General features: G+C 39.6%; 1 protein-coding gene across 3 annotated transcripts in view; it reads left to right on the plus strand.

The window, feature by feature from the left end:
- The first annotated feature begins 5,723 nt into the window (after positions 1 to 5,723).
- Positions 5,724 to 12,479, plus strand: part of ndrg4 (NDRG family member 4) — a 49,616-nt gene continuing 42,860 nt past the window's right edge. For 2 of the 3 annotated variants that reach the window (XM_066713857.1, XM_066713858.1), the window contains exon 1: positions 5,724 to 6,100. The gene's annotated coding sequence lies outside the window, so the exon portion shown is untranslated. The remainder of the gene's footprint in view (positions 6,101 to 12,479) is intronic. The other variant, XM_066713859.1, reaches the window with a different exon arrangement.

Consider the following 12,479-nt stretch of genomic DNA (forward strand, 5'->3'; position numbering starts at 1 on the left):
AATGAATCATTTGCTAAACTGAATCAAACTCCTTTTCTGTAATCGGATTGCATAAAGAGGCCTATACAAGCCCTCAAGACCAGTGCCGTTCTATTTAAGGGCAGACATGTCAGTCTCATGAAACTGCTGGACCACTTGTCTTGACTGGCTTCAGACCAAGTAATATCTTTCTCTGGTGTACAGACCAAAACTGAGCACTGTGTTGTACAACGAAAACTAGAGTAGTATACATACAGTGGGAGAAAAACGTATTTGATCCCCTGCTGATTTTGTACGTTTGCCCACTGACAAATAAATGATCAGTCTATAATTTTAATGGTAGGTGTATTTTAACAGTGAGAGACAGAATAACAACAAAAAAATCCAGAAAAACGCATTTCAAAAAAGCTATACATTGATTTGCATGTTAATGAGTGAAATAAGTATTTGACCCCTTCGACTTAGTACTTGGTGGCAAAACCCTTATTGGCAATCACAGAGGTCAGATGTTTCTTTTAGTTGGCCACCAGGTTTGCACACATCTCAGGAGGGATTTTGTCCCACTCCTTTTTGCAGATCCTCTCCAAGTCATTAAGGTTTTGAGGCTGACGTTTGGCAACTCGAACCTTCAGCTCCCTCCACAGATTTTCTATGGGATAAAGGTCTGGAGACTGGCTAGGCCACTCCAGGACCTTAATGTGCTTCTTCTTGAGCCACTCCTTTGTTGCCTTGGCTGTGTGTTTTGGGTCATTGTCATGCTGGAATACCCATCCACGACCCATTTTCAATGCCCTGGCTGAGGGAAGGAGGTTCTCACCCAAGATTTGATGGTACATGGCCCCGTCCATCGTCCCTTTGATGCGGTGCAGTTGTCCTGTCCCCTTAGCAGAAAAACACCCCCAAAGCATAATGTTTCCACCTCCATGTTTGACGGTGGGGATGGTGTTCTTGGGGTCATTCCTCCTCCTCCAAACCCGGCGAGTTGAGTTGATGCAAAAGAGCTTGATTTTGGTCTCATCTGACCACAACACTTTCACCCAGTTCTCCTCTGAATTATTCAGATGTTCATTGGCAAACTTCATACGGGCCTGTACATGTGCTTTCTTGAGCAGGGGGACCTTGCGGGCGCTGCAGGATTTCAGTCCTTCACGGCGTAGTGTGTAACAATCGTTTTCTTGGTGACTATGGTCCCAGCTGCCTTGAGATCATTAACAAGATCCTCCCGTGTAGTTCTGGGCTGATTCCTCACCGTTCTCATGATCATTGAAACTCCACGAGGTGAGATCTTGCATGGAGCCCCAGACCGAGGGAGACTGACAGTTATTTTGTGTTTCTTCCATTTGCGAATAATTGCACCAACTGTTGTCACCTTCTCACCAAGCTGCTTGGCGATGGTCTTGTAGCCCATTCCAGCCTTGTGTAGGTCTACAATCTTGTCCCTGACATCCTTGGACAGCTCTTTGGTCTTGGCCATGGTGGAGAGTTTGGAATCTGATTGATTGATTGCTTCTGTGGACAGGTGTCTTTTATACAGGTAACGAGCTGAGATTAGGAGCACTCCCTTTAAGAGAGTGCTCCTAATCTCAGCTTGTTACCTGTATGAAAAACACCTGGGAGCCAGAAATCTTGCTGATTGATAGGGGATCAAATAATTATTTCCTTCATTAACATGCAAATCAATTTATAACTTTTTTGAAATGCGTTTTTCTGGATTTTGTTGTTGTTATTCTGTCTCTCACTGTTAAAATACACCTACCATTAAAATTATAGACTGATCATTTGTTTGTCAGTGGGTAAATGTACAAAATCAGCAGGGGATCAAATACTTTTTTCCCTCACTGTAGGCCTGCCACATTTCCATATGCACTCCTGAAACCTTTCAACAAAACAAACCCATTAACAGTGGAATGGACATCACAATACCCTCTGCACAGAAGGCCACATGCTGACCCACAAGATAAATACTCCAACACTGGGAGCCTCGACTGTGGTCCTTCAGGGTCACAATCCAGCAAGTTTTATGGTCCTCTGTAAAAGATGACTTGCTTAAGGCAAAAAAGAGAAACTACTCCAGCTAAGTGAATAATTAGCTCAATTATTTAATTGAAAGCTCAGGTGGGATGAAAACCAAGAAAGTCATAGAGTCTCATGGTTTAGAGCAGTGCAGACATCAGATTGCAAACAAAATTAAACGTCCTCTTTGTTTTTTCATTATTTCCACCTTTTTGCAGGGTATGTTTACTATGTAGCAGGTCTATTCTCAAGGCCATTTTTTCTCTTGGATGTGGAGTTGGTAAAGTTTTGGGTGTAATCCCAAACCTGTGTTACTTCATTGAATACCTCTCTCTGCAATGTGACATGACTCCTCTTAAAAAGTCTATTTTCTGGGTAGTGGTCTTTAATCTTTGTACATTTTAGCTGGTCAGCTATACATTTCAAGCATAGTCAAGTAACTATACACTAGACTTTACAGTCTGAGCCGTATAAAAAAGCATCAATTAATTTATAGCTGTAATGTACTGAACCTAGTTGTAGCTTATCAAGTCAGTATATGTGGTACTTTAAAATTCTCCACAATCTTGTCCCTAGGTATCTCAGTCATAGTAGTTCATTGTCACAGATTGAACGTATAGATACTATGTAAGAATTTGTATTATTAAAAAAAATCATCCATCCATCCATTTTCCTTAACCGCTAAATCCTGTCTGGGGTCGCAGGTGTTTAAATAATTTTTAAGTAAAAACAAAAACATAATTAAAATCCTGTGCCTCTGTGTAATTTGAAAGCTGGGCTTCTTTTTAACTCCATAGTCAGTGTCTCCCCAGCACAGGGACAGTGCACACCGGTCTCATTAAAAGCCATGAAATCATATATCATTCAGCAATCCTCACTTTCCTAATATTGGCGAACCGTAATGATAATTAAGTTTATATTGCGATGGTCATTCGTGGACATCTTAGGACACAGTCTTTACCTGAATGTCATCTGTCATGTCTTCATCTTCTTTACTATATTCCCTTTTATGGTCCACTTTATCTGAAGGAGAGCCCAGACTAAAATGCTCTTAATGCTCTTAGTGTGATTAGATCTACTTACACTACATATCAGTTATGCATTTTTATGGCTGGTATAAAAGCACAGTCATCAAAATAAGCTGGCCATTGCCACTGCATGATTTTAAATGACATGGGTTTAATACACAGAAAATACATATATGAATATAAAATATACAGATGCAATGGAGTGTCAGAAAAAGTTTGCATACCACCATAAAAATCTTGTATATACACTATTTGTGATAGTGACGAATGTTTGCTTATGTCTACCTTAAGGAGAACCAAAATGCCTGGGATAGGTTTTCATGTTATTTTTAGCTCTTCATTTAACAACTTCCTCATGTGCTTAAAACTGCTAACAATTCTTTTTTGAAGCAACTTTAATATTTTCATGAAGTGTTTTGTTCCCCAGAAGCACAGTGAACCTGAACAAGGATATATTAACTTGTAACATCTGATTACAAACATTAATTGGATGACCCAATTTTGTACAGCATTTGTCCAGTGCATTTGCTCTACACTGTCACAGCTGAGCACTTTGCTTTGTATAATATGAAACAGTGATGCACTGTTGCATGTGTATTATAGCTGCCTAGGAATTGCTTATTTTCTATTTTTCCTAATATACAGTTTACATTACCCACTTGTTCACTGGACCAACATAGAGTCCTCTGTTATCATTTGTTGCATCATGGCCCTGAAAGTGGAAAATGGAAACATCCCTTATATTCCTCTTTCATGGTTTGTTTTTAGAAATGTATCCCTATCATAATACAAGAGCACTTTAAACAGGAAACATGGGATTATTTCAAAAGCAAAAGGCAGATGATACAATCCATTGATTACAATACATTCTGCTCTTAAATTACCAGCCTGAAGGATTGATGTGGCACTCTACAACTTCACTTTTTTTCTAATAAGGAAACAAATGCAATTGTTATGCTCTGCAATGTGGTAAATGTTTAATGATTGTGGCCCATAGGGTTCTCCCCTGATTAAACATTTCCAGATTGTTCTGCGCTGCTCCTGTTTACCACAACCCCCCCCACCCCCTTGTTCTGTGACAGGCAGTGTGTGTGCAGGCTAGGGACACTGAGCCGTGGTGAGACTTCCACAATCACACTGGCACAAAGACACAGCGGAAACCGTCATGAAGAGCACAGTTTAATATCAACTCCAAGGGCAATTCTGACCTTATCCCTTCGCTAAGCTGGGGTTTCCATGCCTGTCTGATTTTGAGAACAAAGGGTAGTGTCAGTGTTATGCATGCCTTCAGGCTGCAGACATGTATTATTGGATTTTCCAGCACCAAACGCAGAGAGTGGAGTCATCCCAATTGTGATGGGCAGAAAGTGTCCCTCTCCCCCTATGGAAGACATAACTGTGAGAGATTGAGCGGCTAGACTTTGCAGCCTGATTTTGTAGAATGTAAAGCTCTGGGATAAACATCCACTCAAGGGTGAAAGATGGGCACCAAACAGAAGAGACTAACAGAAAACATTGACAAGACCGTTGTTGGTTTTCGTGTTAATATACAAATCGTTGCACTGAAAACTCTGCACTTGGGAACAGTCTGAAATTTTAGTTTTTTTTATGGTTTAAGAAAGCAAAACATTTAGTTTGAAAGCCACAGGATAGAAAAAAATTTGAATAATGAATCAAAGTGGATACTAAGGCTTTGCATCTAAGCGAAGGCATTTCTATGCATATTATTATTTATGCATTATTTTTAAATTTCTGTACTACATACCACACTCAGGCCAAATTGAGACTGTAAATAATCTGCCTCTAAATGACGGTGCTGTTGTTTTGTGTGGGTACTGCACCAGCGCTGGTCTGTGCATGGGGATGCCAGACTGCAGGCTGATTGATGCTGGTGGATGGAATTTTCCTCTCGCTCTGGCCTTTAAGAGGGTACTGGAACAATCCACTGTTCTCAGGCTTGGAACCAAACCAGCTACCACTCCAGCAAGTCACACACAGCACAGGAGTGTGCAAGGCAATCAGGCACACTTTCATCTTACAGGAATGGTGGATGTGTACCCCTTCCCTGAAGTATCCCACCACAACATATGCCTTAATGCCATTGCACAATAATTATAAATCCATTTACATAGAAGAAAAATATGATTCTGAGGGATGCTGCTGATGAAAGTGGGCATTTCAGTTGAATACGCGAGCAGAGTAATTATATCTTTACTGGTCATAAGGCTGGACTTTATGCTAAGATATCTCCATGGTTAAGATGTCACCAATCCCATTGACATAAATAAGAGGATGCTATCAAAGCAAGGGTACAAGGGTCTATCAAGCACAAGGGAGATGCTTCTGGCCTAGGGATTAAATAATTGAATCAGTACACTTTTAAACATCACCACCAGGTTGAAAAGAAACCTGCTAGGTTTGCCATTTATAAAATATTGTTGGTTGAAAAAGCTAAGTATGCAGAGTTTTAGGGAAAACCCTTGGAAACTGAAAAGACAAAATCGAGAACACTAGTGGTATTAAAGCAGCAGGTGGGAAAAGCATAATTCACTGGGGAGAAGAAAGCACACAAAATCAAAACAAAAATCTCAGTCCAACCTGTGGTATAATGGAAACACGCCTGTGTGGGTGTCTTTTTCACCCTGCTTTATCTTGCCGTTCAGTTTGAATCTGGTGCCAGTGTGCTGTCTGTCGCAGTAGAGGTCTTTACTTGGAAGTAGTTATCTCTCCCTGCCTCTCTCTCTCCCTCCCTTTCTCTCCCTCCTCTCTCCCCTTCTCCTCCCTCCCTCCCTCTCTCTCTCCCTCCCTCACTCTCATCTCCAGTCTGACAGAGCAAAGGGAGTCTGCATACTCGTCAGTTCCCTCGCTGCATCACCTCAGACGCACGTGTTTCTGTTTATTACCACCGAACGAGTGATCCAGATGCGTTCTTATAGGGTAGGCTGCCACTGACACACAGAGAGGGAGAGGGAGAGAGAGAGAGAGAGAGAGAGAGAGAGAGAGACAGAGAGAGGGAGAAGGAGGGAGAAATAGAGACACAGACAGACGCAGGAAGAGAAGCACTATCAACATCACCACAGGTAAGAGACCCTTTTCATTTTTTTGTATCTGATGGTCAGCTGTTGGCTCTGAAACCGAGGGGAATTAATGTGACAGCATAGCCTCAGTAGTGCAATGTGGAGTTCATGGTAGTTTTAACTGTTTAATCAGGGTGGGGGAGAGATCAAATTAGAGTAGATATTTCACAATCCTACCGTGTCTGTGTACACATCAAGGTCCCTTATCTCATGCGGGAGGTACGAGTCCTTTTAGGTAAAGGGTGGCATGGCATGGTTGTGCCAGTCTCTGCAGTGACATTAGAAGTCCATCAGGTAAATTCATTAACTCCTGTTGTTTTGATCTGAAGAAGAGGGTGGCTGACTGGCCATCTGCCAGTCGAAAGATGGTGCGCTATTGAGCACCGAATGCCACACTCAGAATGTACTTCCCTGCTGTATTGTTTGTGTTTTTCTCTTTGCTGATTCATCTTAATATGAAAACCCATGCAACTTTTTAGTTTTTTCTTCTTCTTTGTTCATCTTTTCTCAAAGCCTACGGAAGAACTAGACACAACTAGACAATCCGGCTTTTTTGCCAAATCTTATAATGACCTGCATGAGAAGACAGGGTTTCTTTATCTGTAATTCATTCATTTAATAGTAGAATGCTTGCATTTTGTGTAACTGGATTTTAAAATTGCTTTAGTTACATAGCATGCCTATGAGTTGCAATAGTGGGTTGTTTATATTATGTACAGTACTTAAAAATAAACATAAGTCAACATCCTTAAAAATACATGGTTTGAGAGATAAATTATATGATTAAAATAATTTCAACTTGAAAGCTTTTTAGGCCTAGTTTCATATCTGCCTTGATTCACAAGAGCCATTTTGTTGGTAGCAGATTAGTCATTACTCCAAACAGGATCGGATGATATGACATCCAGTAAATGTATCCCAGAAAATAAATAAATCAGGCATTTATTTTTAAGTTGTTTCACCAAACAGCTGCTGATCAATGGACTAGATGGATCCAAATCAGTACAGTACAGTACTGATGTGGTAGTTGATTTTTCATGACCTCAGGTATCATACAGATTGGTGAAAACTGAGAAAGTAACCCTTTTTTAAGTTAAACATTATTGGAATATTATTATTATTACTGTTTGAGTTGTTTAACTCAGACAGAGGGGAATGTATTTAATGTAAAGTATCTGGATGTGATCGCTTGGGAGATACTTAAAACTGTACCATAAATATAATTTATAACACCCGACAGAGGAATGAAACATTTTAATGGAAACAATTCAGGCTGCCATTGTGAAACAATCGGATGAGAGTCCAACCCCGAAGTCAATTCATTCCAAATCATGTGTCACTTGGAAATTCTCACTGCGACGCCTTCTGTTGGCAATGGCCCAGACATGTTTATTCTCTCATCCAACATCCATCCTGCAGGGTGAACAGGTTTCAGATCATAGTGTTGAACCAACAGGTCAAGCCCCTGCCATGAACACTGAACAGGAGAAAGATTCACTGGTTTGTTTACCTGCTAAGAGAGAAAAGAGAGAGAGTGAACAGCAGAATGCGGAGTATGCTTTTTGGCTCAGTGCTTAGACTTCCCAACTGCTCTTTTAGCACAATCTATGATAAGACACGCCAGATTCAACGCTCACTAGATTCAAACAACACTTTGGAAACATGTCATAGCCTAAAGAAACCAGCACCCCTAGCCCTTCCTTCTGTTAGGAAAACATAATCATTTTTCTCCATACTGTTGCAAACTTCAGCCTCAGCATGTCCATTCTATTTCACTGCAGGACTTTTCATCCAGCTAGGACACTCTTCATTTAATCAGCCATCAGTTACTTAATTGATTCTCTTGTTACAGATGACTTCAATTATTATGCGTCAGTTGGATTAAAAGTCTGGCAATGGTATTGAATAGATAAATCAAGATTTCATAGCCTTGGACTTATAGATTTCCAAAAAGCTAATTGTAAGTTAAGTACTCTCTATTTCAAAGGTCTTCCATGATTCCTTAAGAATGAAGGAGTGCTATGAACAGAGTGTGACTGCTCTTGAGTTTTCAGGCGGGTCAGTTTTCATCAATAGTTAAGTAGTCCACTGGACAATAGTTTAGTATTCATTTGAAGTTGGCAGTCTCCAACTAAGACCCTAACCATTGAAATCATATCCATTGGTAAACCTATCAATTTATGGTATTTGACAGGTCAGGGACAATTTAATATGGACCACTAAAAAGCCTATGATAGGACCAAACAATATAATACTTTAATATTTAAATATTGTCATGGACAGAAGCTTGTGGTATTGAGGTACAAACAAGAGTACCCCAAATATAAGGCATATTTGAATGTATAGCACTCATGTGCCTTATTATAGCAATATAGCACTGATCATTAGATTTGAAATGCATGGTCTTGAAGCAACATATGCAGAATAATTTCACCAGCAAACCTGGGATACATACGGATCAACAGTGCTGAGTGAGCTGAGCATTGTTATGAATCACAGACTCATCTTTGATTTAAAAAAATCCCAGACTTTGGGGTCCTTATCAAATGCTGAGTAATATTAAAAATAAAGGGCTAATAAGGCTTCAGCGCCACCCAATTAGTTCACCCTTTGACTAAAGTAACTAATTTCACAGTCTGATGGGCACAAAAAAGAAAAACCTTAGGGAAATACGAGAGCGAAATATCAAGCTGATTTTCTGTAAATAATATCAAAAAGACCTGAAAGCTGAAGAGGGTCTGATTCTTTATTCATTTGTTGTAGCTATACATTAAAAACGAGGAGTGAACTGTATTGTTTTGGTGCAGAGCTACTGCATTGCAATATTAAAACTCACCTTTTGTCTTATGAATAGAATTTAGTCAGTTGTTAACTCCTCCACATTCACCTGTTTTTATCAACAGTCTATTTATTTTGCTACGCCCGTTGAGAGACCCACACTGGCTTGCCTTCTGCCTAGTTGGCAGGGGGAGGTTTAATAAAGGGGCTGGCTGGTATGAGGGTATGAGTCACAAAGGAAAGTCGGGGAATATTGCTGATGTAGCTCGATCACTGCTTTGAGACGCTGTTCGTTTTCCTAGGATACAGCAGCGGTGGTTGTAGATACTCACAGTATCAAACCTGAAGTGTGGGCGTTTAACATGCAGGTTGGCAGTGCTTGGCCACTTAACCTCCAGTATATGGAAACATATTTTATGTCCCCTTTTAAAATGTTTGCAGCTTTTGCCATCCGTTGTCACAATATGATTTAACAGTGAGAATTATGATGCAGGGCCAATGCAACTTCATTATTTTCACCCGTGGTCCGTGGTAGGCTTAAAAAAACCAATAAATATGAGTGGGAGCCTATAGAGTGAGGTGAGTTATGTATGCAGTTTATTGTTGTCATCATGAATAATGATTATCTTGCCAGTATTTAATTAAATGAACAATCATTCACACATAACTTTACACCATGATGTACACCTGGAAGGCTGATTCCCAATGGAAAAACCCACCAGTTGTTTATTGTTAAAATATTTTCTCATTGATTACTGCATATGAATTCCATGACTTATTCATATGGATACACCGTTTCCATTTTCCCTCTGAATTAGCCAACCTTCCCCAGATGTGTGTGTGTGAAAAGAAAACCCACATGTTCCTGCAACATTTTCTGTGCTGTGAAACATAAACAATAAGGTCTAGATCAATCAACTCTTTAATCTACCTGAGGATTGCAACTTTGCAAACCTGTACACTATCGAGTGGATTCTGAGAATAAATTAAATCATTATAAGGTACAGGCTTGCATTTTGCCTATTTGATTGGGTCTAGGCATAAATCCCACTGTGTTTTTATAGCTATTCATAGAGGGAGATGGTTAGTTTGGTACTCAGACATACAGATGGCTCACTGAGAGGTACCGCCTGTCCGTAACTTTTTATAAACAAATTGTTTCCTTCAGCCATGTACTCATCTCCTGGAGGCCATTGCCCCATTTGTCCCTAAACTCATTTCCTGCATCAGCCAGAGTTCCCACATGTGCTGCTACCATGAAAGCAACATCCATTTATTTTGCAGAAATTGATTTTGTATTAAAATACTGATCTAACTGGGCCCCCTAGGTAAATTCCCCTGTGTGCACACAGTCCCATTGATTTTGTGTCTCAATGGATACCATTCCTATCTGCTGTTATTCGGAAAGTACTCAAAGAACTTTTAACAGGTCCTCTTCAGGTCAAAGATTTGACAAAATCACTATTTTATTTAGCTGATTGGTAATAGCTACGTGGAATGTCACACTGTGAACTAAACCCTGTACAGCTATTACAGGGTCTATCATGAGATGCTTTTCCTTTCTCTTAGCACAGTCAGTTTCTTAACCCATAACCTACCGTCACTCCCTCTCCATTTCTGAGATAAAACTCCATGTGTTCATGTCTTCCTTTGAATGTACTGGAACAAACAAAACAGTACATCCCAGCTATTTCCCCTGGATAACCAAAATAGTTATTCCCAGCACTTTGCTCCAATGCTCCCTATATTCTTGCTCTTGAAAGCTTGAAAAGTACATGTAAAATCTGTAGAATCCTTTTATTTTCAAACGTACAAGTTTGTTTGATCATTCCAAACTCATCTAAAATCAACTGGGCCCAGAGCTGGTAGCTGTTCTTTTTAGTTTGTATGCTTCTGATAGGAATCATTGGTTTGCCCCAACAGACACTTTTTCACTTTTCAATTTAGAAAGATATATAACTTACTATAAAATGGTAGCCTAGAAATCTCTATTCTACCCTGTCACCCTGAGCCATTGTTTATTAAAATTAGCAAATTCAGATAACTGTTATGATCATGTTTTTTCAGTTGTCAGAACGGGGTTGGGGGGGTTGGTTGCTGGCAGTGTTTTGCCATTCTTGGATTCTTTTGTTGAATTATCTTTAGGGGGGCTGAGAGAAAATACAAAGGGCGGATGACGATGTTTTGCCAGACAGTTTGATCGCGCTGTTACTTCATAATCATATTATTTTTAGGGGGGCTGAGAGAAAATACAGGGCTGAAGCCCCCCTAAATAGGGTCTAGCAACGCCCCTGGAAATTAATATAAATCTTGTTGATGAAAGCAACGAGCATCTTGATTGGCTTGTGCTTAATGACACATAAAGACATAAATAGCCCAGACCATATCTTTGACACACCTGCTGACTGCAAAATTACAATTCCAATACTTGATATTGACTTTTGTTTGTGACAGAGGACATATAATACAATCCCACAATCGGCAATTGGCAGGTGGGTCGAAATGTAATTTTGTTCCTGGCCAAGGTGTGGTAAAAGCCCTGCGGTAACCTTTCTCTCACTTTATATTTTCTCTTCTTTTTAAGTCTTGTTTAATATCTTGTCTGAATACCTGTGATATTGATTATGGTCAGTGATTGCTAATACCGTTTAAGAAGAACAATAAAACAAAGACACTATTGACAAGAAAATAGGCAACAATGCTTTTCTCCTTGAGTTAAAGGACAAAACAGCCAGGAAGAGGGGAGAAGTAAGCAGCAAGAGAGAGAGAGAGGCAGGGAGGCGACAACTCAGCACGCTGTTGCACAAGAAATGGTTGTCATAGTAACACATTTTGGTAGAAAGCGGCCTAGTTGAAGAGAGTGAGCCTTTGTGCATCCATTTCTGTCAAAACCTCTAGGAAGGCTAGAATTTGGCAAGTGATAAATTCAAATTGTCTTTGGACAAATTCTGCAAATTTCAAAGCCTCTTTACAGAGAATCTTTGTCAAAACCTGAATCACTGTGGGTCTGAAACAGCTGATTTGAACACTGCAGCTGAAGTGGGGAGGGTGACTGTAAGGGTAGTAGAAAGGGCAGAAAAATACTTCAGCATCAGGCACTCATAGAAATGAATAAAAATGAATGAGGGTAGTTATCTGCCATCCCTGAACTATGTACAGCCCTGATCAATCATTCCTTACTATATTCTTTGTGAATGCAGATTTGTGTAGAAGAATTCTATGCTTCAAAGGTTAAAGTGACAGCCAGATCAGAGGTAATTTTATAGATGGGTATATAAACAGAATAAATCCTTCAATTATATAACAGTAAAAATTCCTTTGCTTTTCAACACCATGAATATGAATTCCACTGCGGAGGGAATACTTGTGTATTTGATAAATTCCATTATTAATGTATGCAAATGTTACATTTTTCAGCACACTTCTTTTTTTTCCGCATAGTGTCACTTTGCAGAGTTGCAGCTTCAGATATGAGATAGAATACAATATAATTGTTTAATTTATATTTTTGTAGGTTATTTATTTTTAGCACTACATAGCAGCGTGTTCCAGTGTCTAGAATGCAGACTTAAATTTTTTAACAAGCTGTAGTTTTCAATTGATC

Source organism: Amia ocellicauda, chromosome 9 (assembly GCF_036373705.1).
Source record: "Amia ocellicauda isolate fAmiCal2 chromosome 9, fAmiCal2.hap1, whole genome shotgun sequence".
NCBI classification, from domain to species: domain Eukaryota; kingdom Metazoa; phylum Chordata; class Actinopteri; order Amiiformes; family Amiidae; genus Amia; species Amia ocellicauda.